The following is a 15,372-nucleotide window of genomic DNA, read 5'->3' on the forward strand; positions in this document are numbered from 1 at the left end:
AGCTGACGTTTTTCTACATATGTGCTTGTGTATCATGGACAGTAAGAGGGGGCAGGCAAGGAGAGAATTTCTCTCTTTGGGGATCAATAGAGTGTTGTTATTATAACGTCTAAAACGTATGATGGTCTGTCGATAAATCAATAACAATATCAATGAAGTCAATGTTTATGTAAAGAAATCAGAAGGTGATGAGTCTGCCTACAGACTGGAAGTCGTACAGCTGACCATCCAGTTCTGAACTCACATTATCCCAAATGTCCACATGCTTAGACTCCTCTCATCATCAGGGAGGAGCGTCCCTTGGCACTGTAGAGTAGATGGATGAGAGCAGGCTGATAACAAGGCTGTCATCAATTTTATGTGACACCTCTCACCCCCCCAGCAGACTATGGAGGCCCGTAAGGGCAGCTCCTTCAGTAAGAGACTCAGACACCCGGCGTGTGACAGAACGGTACCGCAGGTCATTGGGCCCCACAGCAGTCAGGCTTTATAATCTGCACTCTGCTCATTGAACTTTTCCCCTGTTCACTGTCTTCTGATACAGTTTCTATCTGCTGCTGATCTGCAATATTGTTCCTCCTTATTCACTGATGTGCAGTGTTGCATTGAGCCAGTGCATTATGCCCTGTGTGGCAGCTTCCTTTGGGAGGCTAATATCTGGCACATGAGCAATAATGTTACATGCAATAGGATTGTGTATAAGTTAAGGATTGTGTATAAGTTAATTTTAATATTCCTATAATATTCCTCTGTATGTAATATATTCTTATTTTTTGTTTCTATTATTACCCTATATTTATATATACATCCATTTCTTTTACATTCATAATGATGTTGTTTGTTGTTTTGTGCCCCACTGCTCTTGTAACAAGCCTCAGTCTTGACTCTCCCTTTTAAGGTCTTGGCCTTAAATCACACTCGATATAGGTGGTGTCGTCCCCATCACCCTGACCAGGATACATGCTGTAAGATTAATGGATGGTGTTTATCTGTGTGATGAAAAAGAATGTGAATAAAACAAAAATGTACCATTATAAATGGGAGCCCTAGGATGTGTGGTGGTTAGAGATGTGGACTGATGAGAATTTTGCTTTTCTAAAGTTCTGTTGTGAAAACTGTACATTCCGTTCCATGTACAGTAGTGATATGTAGCAATCATGTGCTCCAGTCAAATGTCCAGCTGCATGAATAATAATGGTGGCTTGTTTGGATAAAATAACTTAGGCTGAATACTTGAAAGCGTGACCTGGGTGAGGTAGAGAGGAAACAGGGTCTTACAAGAAGCAGATATTGTTCTGTCTGTGTGGTTTTTACTCTTTGCAAAGTGAGTCCAGCACAGTGCAGTCAGTGGGTCAGTCTTCCTGAGCTGCATCTAACCAGTGGAAACATCTGCAGCACTGCAGAGAAGCACTCAGCAGACAAACAAACCCAAACAGCTTACAGCTGTATGTCACTTTTGGACAGAGGTGGACAAAGTACACAACTTCACTACTTGAGTTAAGTATAGATACTCCTCGTCAAATAATACTCAAAGTTTTTCAGTTAATTTTTTACTTCAGTTAAAGTACTGGAGTATTTGCATCTAAAAATACTTAAGTATTCAAAAGTACATTATGTTTTAAATGCAAGACATTTTTCAGAACCTAATGACTCCTGAACACCCCACTGAATACACTGACTGGCTTGTACATCTTGTAGAATAAAAAGCTTGTGGAATATGATACAATGACTATAGAAACACAACTGACATAACAAAAGTACAGCCATTGTCATTTTCATCTTATTTAACACCCCCCACCCCACTCACACAAAAGAGCATGGTAGTGTTCTTACAGAGCCGTAGCAGTGTGTGTGTGTGCATGTGTGCATGTGTGTTTGTGTGTGTGTGTGTCTATGTGTGTGTGTGTTTGTGTGTCTGTGTATGTTTGTGTGTGTGTCTATGTGTGTGTATGTTTGTGAGCCAAGTAACAAGACAGGGAGCAAGAAACAAAACTCCTCTTTCTTAATTATCCACATCGTTATTAACGACACAGGTATATATACAGGTACATATACAGGTACATGTATATACTCAAAAATACATCCAGAACACACAATTAAATGAAAAACGTAATTTAAGAACACTTGAAATTTTCATTCAGTTTCTTTCATCTGTTTAATATAATCGATCAGTCCCTGTGCGTTTGCCCCAAACCATTCAGCATGGTACACAAGGGAGACAAGTAAGCATGTGTGACATCAAAGAACTGATTGCAGCAACTCAGCCTTTCCACAACATTAAAGCCGCTTATTCCCCCCCATGCCATGAAGAAATAATCTCTGTGGCTCCCCTCTCCCCCTCCCTCAGCCCCCAGTCTGGCTTGAACATTTGCACTTCCAGTAAAAATGCGCCCCAAACACACTGACACCAAACTCAGCACCGGTGCTCCGTAAAATCCCGTGATTCAGTCTCAGAAGCACTGGCTCCCCTGCCCTCCTCTGAACATTATTAAAGCTACACCCTGAACACTCTGTGTGACTGACATGAATGAGAAGCATCTTTATTCATAATCTCTGTAGCGGAGGTCAGAATACAGAGTGTCATTATTCCCGTCTTTCTTCTGTCTCCTGGGTTTTGGCTTCTTAAGGTTCAGGGCAGCGTAATTCAGTGTGTCCTCGTCATGGCACTGTGGAGACAAAGATGGCAGAATTGGATGGATCAAATCGGTTTGCTATTACCTATTTTCACAAATAGCACTTAAAATGCTGATCCCAGGATGGAAATCAGTCTGAGGTTCATTTGTTTTACTGACGATTTGTAATTTGAAATATTTATTACATACTTGCTTGCGTGACCATTCCACTTTTGATATATCACTGTTCTTTTCATCTGTTTAAAATATATAACACATCAATATATTATTTAATTTCGCACGGTATCATACCGTGGTCAGATAACATTCCGAATTTTCAAGCAATCAACATCCTTTTTGTCTCAAAAATGAAAGTAAAAATGACTTCTGTCAATTTAAGTGTGCATGTTTGGATACGTGTCATTTGTTCTCATATATCATATATAATAAAATTGCTATAAAGGAGATCTTGGTAATAAAAGTTATTGATATGCAACTTATTGCAACATGTATATTTCAATAGATTTTGCAAAATATGAAAGATATAATACAAAAATGTAAATCTTACAGTACAAAAAGGTTTATATAAATAAGGTGAGATTTAATAATGGATTTTAAAACTGTATTACCTGCAAGAGTGGTTTTAATATGAAAATGTTATCTATCATAAAACAATTTTATATTTCTATAATTTGTTAAAATCTACATTTTGTCCTTCTGAGTGCATAAAGCCGGGCAGCGTACCTGCACAGTGTGTACAGGTCAGTTTACATCTTATACAAATGAGAGCAACGTTCAGAATAATGCTGCAAGATAAAACTATCAGCAAGCCAGAGTGAAGAGGATCCAGCAGCTTCTGAAAGCCTGTAACAAAGAGATAGATTTCAGCATAATGATATAGAGACACATTTCCCATTTGCTTACATTACATTAGTTAAAGATCAAATCGATAACACATTACAGCAGTTGTTTTGTAAATAGTCCATTTTTAACATGAACTTCTAGTATTTTGCATTTTAACAATTTATATTAATATTTGAAATAATTATTAAATTAGGCTCCGGACCCCCCGCGACCCAATAGGATAAGCGGTTTGGAAAATGGATGGATGGATGGATATTAATATTTGAAATAATTATTAAATTAGGCTCCGGACCCCCCGCGACCCAATAGGATAAGCGGTTTGGAAAATGGATGGATGGATGGATAATTATTAAATTAACATCTGTGTAATTTAATTTAAGCACTTAAATTAGAAAATTCATTACATTAAAAAAAGAAATAAATGTCTTAATAGCAGAATAAGCTAAATAAAACTTTGAAGCAGATATACTCTCCACACTGGGTGCTACCATCTATATCCAGCTGTGTGCCGTTCCCAAACAGCATCTCCCCACACTGGGTGTTACCATCTATATCCAGCTATGTGCCGTTCCCAAACAGCATCTCCCCACACATGGCCACAGCGCAGTAGTAAGTCCCAGCATCGGAGAGGCTGAGGTTCCCCTTGGGGAGGCTGTAGACGCAGCTCCGTGTAGGAGATCCAGCCTCAGGGCTCTTCTCACACTCATCACTGCTGTTTCCATGGCTGTAAATGACTCCAGGAAGGGATTCTCCTGATCCATGTCTGAACCAGTAAACACTGTGTTCTCCTGCACAGCTCCCAGTCTCTATCGTACACTGCAGGCTCACAGAGTCTCCTGGCTGCAATGTGTCAGACACAGGCTGCTGTACCACAGTCCTGCTGTTGGAGTCTTTACCTGAAAAGCAAAATAGTCATGATGACAGCCCTTTGAGAATAACAATGGAAAATACAGATCCTCAAAAATTGTTCTTACAGATTTTTGGGAACTGAATCGATGTTCTTCTAGCCATCCAAGAAATCAGTAACTTCTTGGAGAACAGCTGACATTCTTCTCTCTTTTTATTGTATTACTGCTTATTAGTATATATCAGGTAACACTATACATTAACTGCACCTACATAATACCTAAATAAAAATTATATGATAATAACAAACATTATAATCATATAATGTCTTGTATTAATGTATGAAGGTAGATGAATATAATTAATTTCAATTCAAAGAAATGAAGTGTGTAAAGTGTACTTTATATTTTCATGATTTTCGTGACTTTACATTTGGTTTATGTTGCCCCTTTTCCACAGGAAGGTATTTATTGTTTTTGCATATTTAGCTCTTGATGTGTTTTGGTATTTTTGAGCATTTTGCTGTAGTACCTGCATAATTTAATTCAAGAGCCGAAGAGCTGTTTGCCCATTACTAGTTTGTCTATCTTTTAACATTAAAGAAAAAGTATACATAGTAAAAGGAATTACTTGGTTTCGTAGTTCCTCCTATTTATTTTCTTATGCACACAAAAGTAAGTTTTTCCGTTCAACCATAGCACTACAGCGAAAAGCAAAACGTCATGGCAAATACAATTATGCTTTATTCCAATACACATTGCTAATTTTTCATTATTATTACATTTATTCAGCATAATATCTTCAAAGGTTTCATGATTTAATTTGCAATCTTCTGGCCTGAAATCTTTTCCTGCTACACTGAAGACTCTCTCAGCGTGTGCAGAGAAAGCTGCAGCCAAAGGGTTGGCATCCTCTGATAAACATGGTTGGTTCAGGTATCGGTGACATTATGTGAACCTTTCATGGCAGGAATAGGGACTAGTTTGACTTTTGATGCAGGAAAAGTGTTTGGGACGTTTCTTAGGTTAGAAACTGCCGTCACTGCAGCCAACACTGACTTTTAAGGAGAGACACTCAGCTCTTCCTATGAGCAGATCCACCATGGTGCACAAAATGACAGTATAATTATTATTTTAGGTGACACTTCAAATGTTGCATTATTTCATTCTTTACAAAACGACATTTTTATAACAATGATGTATAACAATGTTAATGTGTTTATGTATAATTCATATTTAAATTAAAGTTCATATTTTAGTTAAAAGCTACACCTACAGTACGTATATGAACTTGAATTTGAATCCAAACCCTTTTTCGTTCTTCTTCTTTAAATTCAAATATAAATTTCAATGCCACAACCTGTTTTCAACCACAATTCAAATGTAATTCAGATTAACAAAATGAACTGAAATTCAAGTTCATATATGTATTCAAAATCCTGAATTTTAGGATACGTATTTGAGAATTTCATTCTCAAATCAGTTCTGAATGGTGCACATCCCTAGTTCATATGTTAAATCATGCATTTTTTTTTTCAGAGTGAATACACACTGACTGCTCAGATAAATAACGTCAAAAATAATTTTCTTTTGTTGCTTAAGATTTTTGCACAGTCCTATACTGTATATAACAACTCAAACATTTTTTTATGTTATTTGTTTTAAAGAGGCTGCAATGTGTAACATTAACATCTGTATAAAGAGAAGGTTAGGCTTTTGGCTGACAGCAAGCAAAATGCAACAAATTGTATAATAATAATAATAATAATAATAATGAATGATTTTTGTTTGATGTTTAGAAAAACATTTATGGAACAAAGCAGACAATAAGGTATCTTTGCTAATTTTATATTGACAAACAACTAAACTGTCAAAATTATTTTGCAGGGAATAATCTTACTGACATTATAATAAAGCAAATATGAAAATAGTTGGAATCTCATTTACCTGTGATTATGACAAAGGTTCCATTCCCGAAGGTGACCTCATGAAGAAACACAGCAGCACAATAATACACTGCAGAATCTGACGGCTCCACGTTAGAAATAGTGAGGTTAAAACTCCCCTCTGCATTCAGTAAGGAGTAACGTTTTATGCTTTTATATTCCTTGTAAAATTCACCAGGTACGTAGAGAAGTGCTTTCGCCATGGGCTGGGGCTTCCGACCAACAGCTTGCTTAAACAAAGTAACAAAAGTTGTTTCTCCTTGACAGAAGCATGTCAGGGTCACACTGTCTCCAAGCTGAACCCTCATCAGGTGACTGGGCTGAACAACATCTGTAGTCAGTGCAGTGTCTGCAAAAACAGAAAAACAAAAAAAATCATAATCAAATAAGACATATAATAGTAATCTAAATAACTATTAACTATGATGCAGATTAAATGGCCAAATTCCACTGATCACATCATACAGATAAATGAAAATATTAAAATCCCAAAATAATTTATATTATAGGGCCTTACTAATGAAAATGAGAAGACCAAAGAGTCTGAACATTTTTGTGCTTCCACTGTTTAGAATAAACTGCTCTGCTGCTAAGTGAGAGATCATGGTCGTGGTCGGGATGAAAGGGCAGGAAACAGAGAGGAAACAGAGAGACACACATCAGGCTGATCTGATTGGCTGTTCACATGGGAACTTAAGTAACAGTGAAAAAGCATTTTAATGTGCACTTACATGACGTTTATTAATTTACTCCTTAACATCCAGTTAAAATGAGAACAATTAGATAAACAGGAGCAGATACTGAGCATATAAAGTTCTTTGTACAGAGTGCTGAGATACTGTGGGAGAGCATTTGCTAATCATCTCTCTCAGACAAGCTCAGCACAGTATGAGTCTGTTATCTATCTGATATTAGACAGTCTCTCATACAGTAATAATAATTGATACTTTATTGGTCCCTGTGGAGAAATTGTCTTAACTTCTCTCTCAACTTGCTCTCTTTTTTTTAGAGTAAACAGAGTAAGTTGTCTGCGAAGGGCAGCCACCCATAGTGATGCCCAGTGAGCTGGGGGTTAAGGGCCTCGCTCAAGGACGCAGAGATGTGCTGTGGCTGGGTTTGAACCAGCGACCATCTTATTACAAGCACACAGGCATTAGATCTTCTAATCACACTTAAAAGGCAGATTAAATGTTCTTTCCACCATGCAAACAGAATGTAAATTGTAGCTTTACTGCTTAGATTTACATTCACACATTTGCATTTAAAACAAGCATTTTAAGTGATGTACATGAGAGTAAATGGTGAATCAGTTTATTTGCCACTCTACACATTACATTGGCGCCCATTATAAGTAACTGTACAGTGACATTGCAGTTCCTCAGTTGCTTTGATGCATTTCTGGAATCACCCTTAACATCTGCAAAACTGTAAGTGCATTTCCCAAAACAATTCGTGCAAACAGCACCACACAGATGGACTGTCTACAAAAAAAGTCATAGAGGCCACCAGCAGCCCGAATACCACACCGTAAGGCCGTATGTTAGGATGCTCTCTATGGCAGAGCGGTAGGAGGCCACCAGCAGCCCGCATACCAGACCGTAAGGCAGCATGTTAGGATGCTCTCTATGGCAGAGCAGTTGAAGGTCCCGATCAAGAAATCCGACAAGTTTCCCCAATAAGCCAGTAACCCCGCTTCATAGAACAGGCCACAGGACTGGTTTTGGTGAGATAGTCCGAGTAGTAGGTAGAAATCAGGATGGAGACTGAGTGTGGGTCTAACAGGTGAGCAGATGTAGGACAGAATGTAGAGCCCTCTGGTGGAGTGCCTGTGCATGACTGAATGTATGGTTTGGGTCTGATGGTCTGAATAGTTGGTAGAAATAGGCACCTTCCTACCTGATGTGGTAGGTCTAGATAAGGGGTCACCAACATGGTGCCCCAAGGATGCCCCCAATGACCACATGAGTTGCCCGTGGACCTGTTCTATAAAATAGCACAACTCACCAGCGAACATCATCTAAAATTTTATTTTGTCCTGTTTCTAATCTATCACATTTGCATTTATATAGATTTGAAATTGAATATAAAAAAGCATTTAAAACATGTTTATCATGCATGAAGTTTAGACATGTTTAGGAGGGCGTTTAAAACTGATATCAAACTTCGTATGGCTCAGTACCCGTGAAGTAGCTCTCCGTTTTAAAAAGGTTGGTGACCCCTGGTCTAGATCTTGCAAGTTTGTTTGTACTGGCTGTGTGAACATACTGTAGCACTGTTAAGAATATGCAACACAGCCTGAGTTGGGGATCTGCTGTATGCATCAGTAATATAATGCTTTGTCCTTTTCTAGGCTGTTCATTAAGACATAAAGCCTGAAAGTTTTCTGAATGGCATTAATGAAATTGAGCACTGCCCCCACCTGCTGGCCAATTTATTAAAACATTGAAATCGCTGTCTGCACAGGCTGACGTGTCATTTAAGTCTGATAATTTTCTATGAGTCAAACGGCAAGAAAATGACAAGAAGTTAAAAACATGGAGTTAGATGAAGGAGAAAAGATTACAAATTTGAAGATTATGAAATCAGGACATGTCAGCTAAGTCAGCCAAGGTGGGTCTTAAACATATGGACGGAAGTATGAGCGCTAAACTTAAACGGGTTCACTTGTAACCGCTGCCACCAAATTTCGTTAAATTGCTGGGGAGGTCCAGATACATGAGACAGGAATAGAAGGATTATTCTTTATTAATATACAGACGAGGGTTACAACCCTCCCTAGGGCAATAGAAGGGGATACCTGCCACGGGACATTCTAAAACGCTTAATGTGAAAATGCGTAACGCAACTTAATGTATTAAAACAGTCACCACAAATCACCAAATTTCTCGCGAATGTATCTGGCCATAAAGACTTACCTGACAAGAAATCAAAACCGAAATGCTAGGAATATGGACTTTAAGCCTTTTCTTTATGGGCGTCAATGGAGGGGAAAACGCTTGACGTAAGATGAAGTCCATATTCCTAGCATTTCGGTTTTGATTTCTTCCCTGGCATGGGTGACGGGTACACCACGTTCCCAAAGCCACGTTAGCCTCGAGCGAACTGCCCGGAGAAACCGCTCACACCAGCGCTGCAACCCGATCTCCTCCCCTTTTAAACACACATTTCTATGGCGTTAAATTAGTGCCAAAAGTCGTGCGCATAAAAACAGAAAATCCATGCTCTCTACGCGCTCGCGATTGCACAGCACTCACTCACTCGCTCGCCGTTAAATTAGGGCCAAAAGTCGAACCACGCGCGTGCGTGTGCTCGAGTGCTGAAAACCCATCCCCTCTACGCGCTCGCGTCTGCACAGCACTCGCTCGCTCGAATTTCCCGCTTCGTCTTACCGTATATAAAAGAATGGGCCAATGTACGGTAAATTGCATTGTGAATAAAATTTCTTAATACAACATCACAAAGCCAATTTAATAAATTCAAATCCTGGGAAGAACGCTCCTCAGATATTAGTTCTCGGGTTAGTGTTAGCAGACTATAGGCGAAACCACCTTAAGTGCTATCTGTTAATGTTTATTAAATTAGCATTAAAATGGAGAGGTTTATAATATCTTTTGTCCTTGTAGCTGCTAAATACACTCATTATTAAAGCCATAAAGTTGTCTGCCTACTACATTGGAATCTCCACTGAGTAAGTGTTTTTGATGGATTTTATTTAACTTTATTATACTCTGGTCCTTAGATCTAATGTCATACTTCTTCACTTATATTGTTTGTGAAAAGGTTTACCACGGTCAAACAGAGCAGCCACTACATCATCATACATGAACAAGCACCTCACAAAACAAAAACATTTCATTTTCATAATTAAAACTTTTGAATGGTAGGCCTAGTGTGTGGATCAGAGACAAGATCTTGACACCTCATTAACTATAATTTGTTCTGTGAACAGCTCAGATACCACCTTCTCGAAAGTCTTCTGCATAAAATAGAAATAGGATTCAGCGCGACTCCACTAAATTTGGATTACCTGGAGTTCCTTTGTCATCAGGAGCTGTATCTTCTGCAGGCCCTGTCTAATCACATTGAAGTACCTCCTGCTATCACCCTGGCTTTGCAAGAGCTCTTTGACCTTGTGAGGGCACATCTGGAACGTCCAGCCCCATGTGTCACACAGGAAGTCGCTGCCACCAATAGACGACCCAAGATTTTGATTGAAGAACAATGTTTGAAAGAAATGCTCCATACTCAACTTCCTGTGCCTTGCATAGCCACACTGATGGGTGTTTCAAGAAGAACAATCTTAAGAAGAATAAAAGAGTATGAGCTCTGTGTTAGGGAACTTGACAATTTGGTTTCTTCTGTCAAGAATGATCTACCAAATGCAGGCTACAGGATAGTCAATGCAGGCTGCAGTCAATGGGCTACAGGGTTCGGTGGAGAAGAGTTGCAGCCTCCATGCATAGGGTTGATTCCATGCGCATCATATAAAGGTTGTCAAGTCTTGGCTGTGTTGTACGCAGAATGTACCAGGGCCTTTGTCTCTAGTACACGTGGACACAAACCACAAGTTGATCCGGTTTGTATTACCAGCAAATTTATTTGGAGTAAACCCTGGGTGGATTGGTGTGAGGTGGTGGTGGGGCTTTGGAGAAGATTTCCTGCCGATCAACACTAGCAACTTATATCTATCTGTCATGGAGGTCTCGGGACTCACAGATATTCAGAGACATGTGGATAGTTTACCAGTGGTTTTCAGCAGGAAATAGTTATTACTACAAATTGTCACCCCCCCCCCCCGCCCCCCACAGAAACTGGATCTGGCTATAGTGGGAAAATCTTTTTTTTTTTTTATTTGTGAGAACTTGAAAGCAAAACAAAACTTGGAAAAAATATATGCTCATTCACCAATTTTCTAATCTGGGGTCTAAAGTGGTCAGGCTTGCAAGTGTATTTGGTTATTTGTCTATCCTAGCCTGTTGCAGTGTATATTTCCTGTATATTTTGCATGTAAAAAATGTTGTTTGTTATGTCAGTGCTTAATATTATCATGTAGTCTTCATGAACTTTCTTCATCTTGGCCAGGGACTGCATTTGAAAAGTAGCCACTTGACTAAAATTGGCACATTTTCAGAAATGCCAGCAACAATACTGATAATGAACACCCCTCTAACTGACTCTCAGTTGGTTTAGAAAAAAGACTTTTAAGAGAAAAGAAAGCCTTCCTTTGGTTTTGCATTTTTCTCTTTTTTGTTGGCTGTGCACAATATATTAGAAGAATACCTTACAATTATATTAGTTAAGAAATAACAGATTGCGTATATACAATATTAAGGTGATAACAACAACCCTCACTGTCTCTAGGTGCTGCTTCAGACAGGGCATTCTGCAGCAGGGACACCACCCGTCGTGCAGCATCCAGCAAATCTCCCTATCACAACAGCCCACATAACAGAATAACATTAGTGTATGATTCAGTAGGGCTAGTCCAGGTCTGGAAAGTAGTTGGGCCAGATTTTTAAACCAAGAAATTTAGCTGGGCCAGACATTTTCAGCGGCCCAGTAAGCAACAGGTAATGGCATTTTAAACAAACACAAATCAAGGTACATTATTTTAAAAAACTACAACTGAACAGAATCTGAGAGCAATATTTTTTTTCACTTCTGAAATGAGAAAAATATTTTGGTCGTATCTGACCTAGACGCATCCCAAAGAAAAAAAATGCCTATTAGATGGTAAACAGACATAAAGAAAAAGGGAAAAATCGTCTATAATCATCATCCGCTTATACTGTGGTGATCCATTTCACCCACACAGGCATGATCACCATTAGCGGTTTCCACATTATTGTCGAGGTGACTATTCACTTTACCTCTGCTTTCTCCGACATCTTCCTGATTCTGCCGCCAACAAGGGGCTCATAGGGTGGAGACTGAGGGTGTTAAACAGACCAATCTTTTGTCACTGAATGCAACAAATAATGTATTTATCTGTCAAAAGTCCAGCACCAGGAAAAGCAACAGAGTGACAGTAGAAACTGTAATAATAATGGAAGTGCGCCGCCCTACAGGGAAGGAGGAGTGATGGGAGTCCCGGTGGTGGCTAAGCGCGCGTGGGGAGAGGCGTCGTACTGTGAGGCTTCATGAACTTCCGATGGGGCAGTGCTGTCATACAGCGGGGAGCCTGAGAGGGGCACTGTGGCCGGGTGCGAGAGCCCTGGGTAATGAGTTGTAGAGCTGCGCAGTGTCACGATCGGGTACAAGCAGGCAGGCGATCGTGCGGGCAAGGCGTGCAAGGAGCAAGCGGACAGGCAAAAACGGGAGTTTAATTAGGAAGCGCGGACGGGGAAACATCTCACGCATACAAACATCAATGACAGACACTGGACTCAGGTAAGACACGGACTGAAATACACAGGACTGAGCAAATTAACTAGATACAGCTGGGTACAAATCGGGAGAAAACACGTGGGTAATCAGGGGGCGTGGCACACAGGAGGAGCGGACGAGCCGGGCATGACACGCAGGAACTGAGAGCCCAAGCTGTTGGACATTCCACTGGACTAGGAGACTGGGGTGAGTGAGGAGGAGCTCATTGACCACAAACTGGGATACTGGCTGTGTGTGAGCAATGGGGTGGAGATTAAGGAAAGACGTTAAATCAGCATGCAGTGTTGCCTGGAAACAACAACAAATATACTAGTGTCACTGTACTAAAACAATATCAAAATAATGCCTATTTTTTATTCATTTTAATGTAGAGTGCAAAGTACAAAGGAAAACAAAGAGTAACTATGGCGAAATAAATCAAAGCATGTCCCAGAATGATGGGCCTGAATGGATCAGGACAGAAGAAGGCGAAAGTCCTGTTAACGAGGTGAGACGATGCAGACACAGGCCAGGATGTGGGTATAGGCGAGAACAAGAGGGAAGACGGGGGCCCGAGACTCAGCATGGGGACAGGTGGGGGAGGGGAGGCACGGGCTCACCTGGAGCTGCTCCCGGAGGTGCCGCTATGACTCATGGGTAACATGCCGGAATGGGACGGCACCTGTAGGCTGGACCAGTTGTCATGGGAGGGCAACATGGACAGACAGGTAGACGAGCTGTCTGAATAAGCAGCTGCAAGTATAAAACAATAAATGAAGCAGGTATGTGGTGGGCAGTGTTACAGCGTCCTTAATATGGTCAATACAGAAAAGGCATGTTATCATGTTATGTATATACTGCCTCCAGTTACTTAATGCCTAACTTTAATACATTGATTGATTTGTTCACTGCTGCAGCCTGTGTCAACTTTCCTTTCAGACAGATGTAAAGTCCATTCTGTTTTTGTTCTGTGTAGTTTTTTTTGAACAGCATATGGCTGAATTCTGTTAAACCTCAGACTGAAGAAAATTGTGTTAATTGAAAAGCAAATATCAAAAACTCAGTCTGCAGGAATGTTTTTCTAAATATTTCTGTGGACTTTTGGAAATTTCACGAAATTCCATTGCTCCATTACATAAACACTGAGTGAGATTTCATTCCCATTACTGCAACGTATGAAGAGGATTATGACTTATTACTTTAGGTTATCGGACTGAGTGAGTTTTGGAAATTTGCTCTTCGATAACTGAAGCAGTGCTGTGAATGCAGAGGTTATATGCGTCGCATATCAACAGAACTGTATGTTTATGTCTTGTCTTAATTATTTTGATTAAATGTCTAACTATTCCCAATATGTGTGAACATACTTGGCCAAATAAAGCTGATTCTGATTCAGTCAGAGGGTAATCGTCGGTGTGCTGTACTATCGTGGTGACCCACACAGAGAGCTTAGGACCATGATTTCAGTGTGTGCTTGTGTGAGGGGACAGGCAGGGCGGCGGCTCACTGGGTGATGCACTCCTGTGGGTATAGGGGCTGGGATAGGGGGCGGAGCAGTTACTCCTCAAGGAGGAGTAACAGTCACAGCCGTGGGGGGAGGAGAGGGAGAGGGTGCTCCCAAACTGGGGGTGTGGGTTTGATGAAGAGCAGAGAGACCCTGAGCCTGGGATGAACCAGCTGCCTACTGAAACGAAAGCGGATAAAGACAGAAACTAGAACCTCAAACTAAACAACACAAACAACAATATCAAGTTATATTCAATCATTAAACCGTTATATATTTAATCTAAACAATAGTAATAAATATCGTTCCGATTCAAAATATCATTTACGGGTGAATCTTATGACTTGCATTGGGAAACAGGAAACGGGCCAAGCTGCAGGGCCAGTTCAAAGGCATAGTGCGAGGCGCCCAGAAAGGGGGCGAGGTCTGGGCGGAGTCAGCTAAAGAAGAAAAAGGCCTGACCTTTTTCTGGATGCTGTGGACTGTGTTTGTGTGTGAGCTGCAGCTGCATGTTCCTTACATTTTTTTTATTAACACCAGCACCGTGAGGTTTGGCCTGGACTGGGTCCTGTCCTGCATGGTTGAAGACATGTTGACTGATGGTCAGCCCGTGTTCTGTTGGATCCCACAGAAAGGAAATGGGAATCCCGTTTGGATCGGATGCTGACAGTTGAAAAAAAACTCATGTCTGTGTGTTATGAAAGAATATCAATAAATGTTTCCGAAAGGGGATGACTCATTTGGTAATTATTTACGGCTTATGTTATGGCTGAGAAATTTACAGTCTTTACTAAAGTCTGACTTCTTTCGAGTCACCTTTAATATAGATTGGACACTCTCTATGCTATGTACAATACTTATATAGATGGTACATGTTTACTTGCTTGCACAGATGGTTGATTAGGTAATTAGTGTAAGTGTGTGTGTGTGTGTGTGTGTGTGTCCAATCGCATGTATGTCCAAGGTCCATAGTAAGTAATATACACTGATCAAGAGATGCCTGAAAGTGGATGAAAGAGGACATTAGTGGGTGTATCACTTAGTGTAACGGGTGCAGGAAAATGAGCAGGACTGCAAGCCATATAATGACCCACTGTCCTTATCTAGCTCTTAATACAGTATGCATACAGTGATGTATCTACAATGGACAGCTACTATAAGCAGATAGCACAGTACAGGTGCTTAATCTGTATGCTATTTCCATCCATCCATTGTCCAAACCGCTTATCCTACTG

The 15,372-nt window shown here is 40.3% G+C and overlaps 1 long non-coding RNA gene across 2 annotated transcripts; it reads right to left on the minus strand.

Annotated features, from left to right (window-relative positions):
- Positions 1 to 2,342: 2,342 nt before the first annotated feature.
- On the minus strand, positions 2,343 to 6,850 carry LOC125745821 (uncharacterized). Of its 2 annotated transcripts, XR_007398781.1 has the most exons (6): positions 6,785 to 6,850; positions 6,269 to 6,616; positions 4,022 to 4,372; positions 3,357 to 3,476; positions 2,823 to 2,869; positions 2,343 to 2,666 (listed from the first exon to the last, which is right to left on the minus strand). It is a non-coding gene; the product is annotated as an uncharacterized LOC125745821 (long non-coding RNA). The 2 variants fall into 2 exon arrangements; XR_007398780.1 differs by having other exon boundaries at positions 3,357 to 4,372.
- Between the last annotated feature and the right edge of the window lie 8,522 nt (positions 6,851 to 15,372).

This window comes from Brienomyrus brachyistius, chromosome 7 (assembly GCF_023856365.1).
Source record: "Brienomyrus brachyistius isolate T26 chromosome 7, BBRACH_0.4, whole genome shotgun sequence".
In the NCBI taxonomy this organism is placed as follows: Eukaryota; Metazoa; Chordata; class Actinopteri; order Osteoglossiformes; family Mormyridae; genus Brienomyrus; species Brienomyrus brachyistius.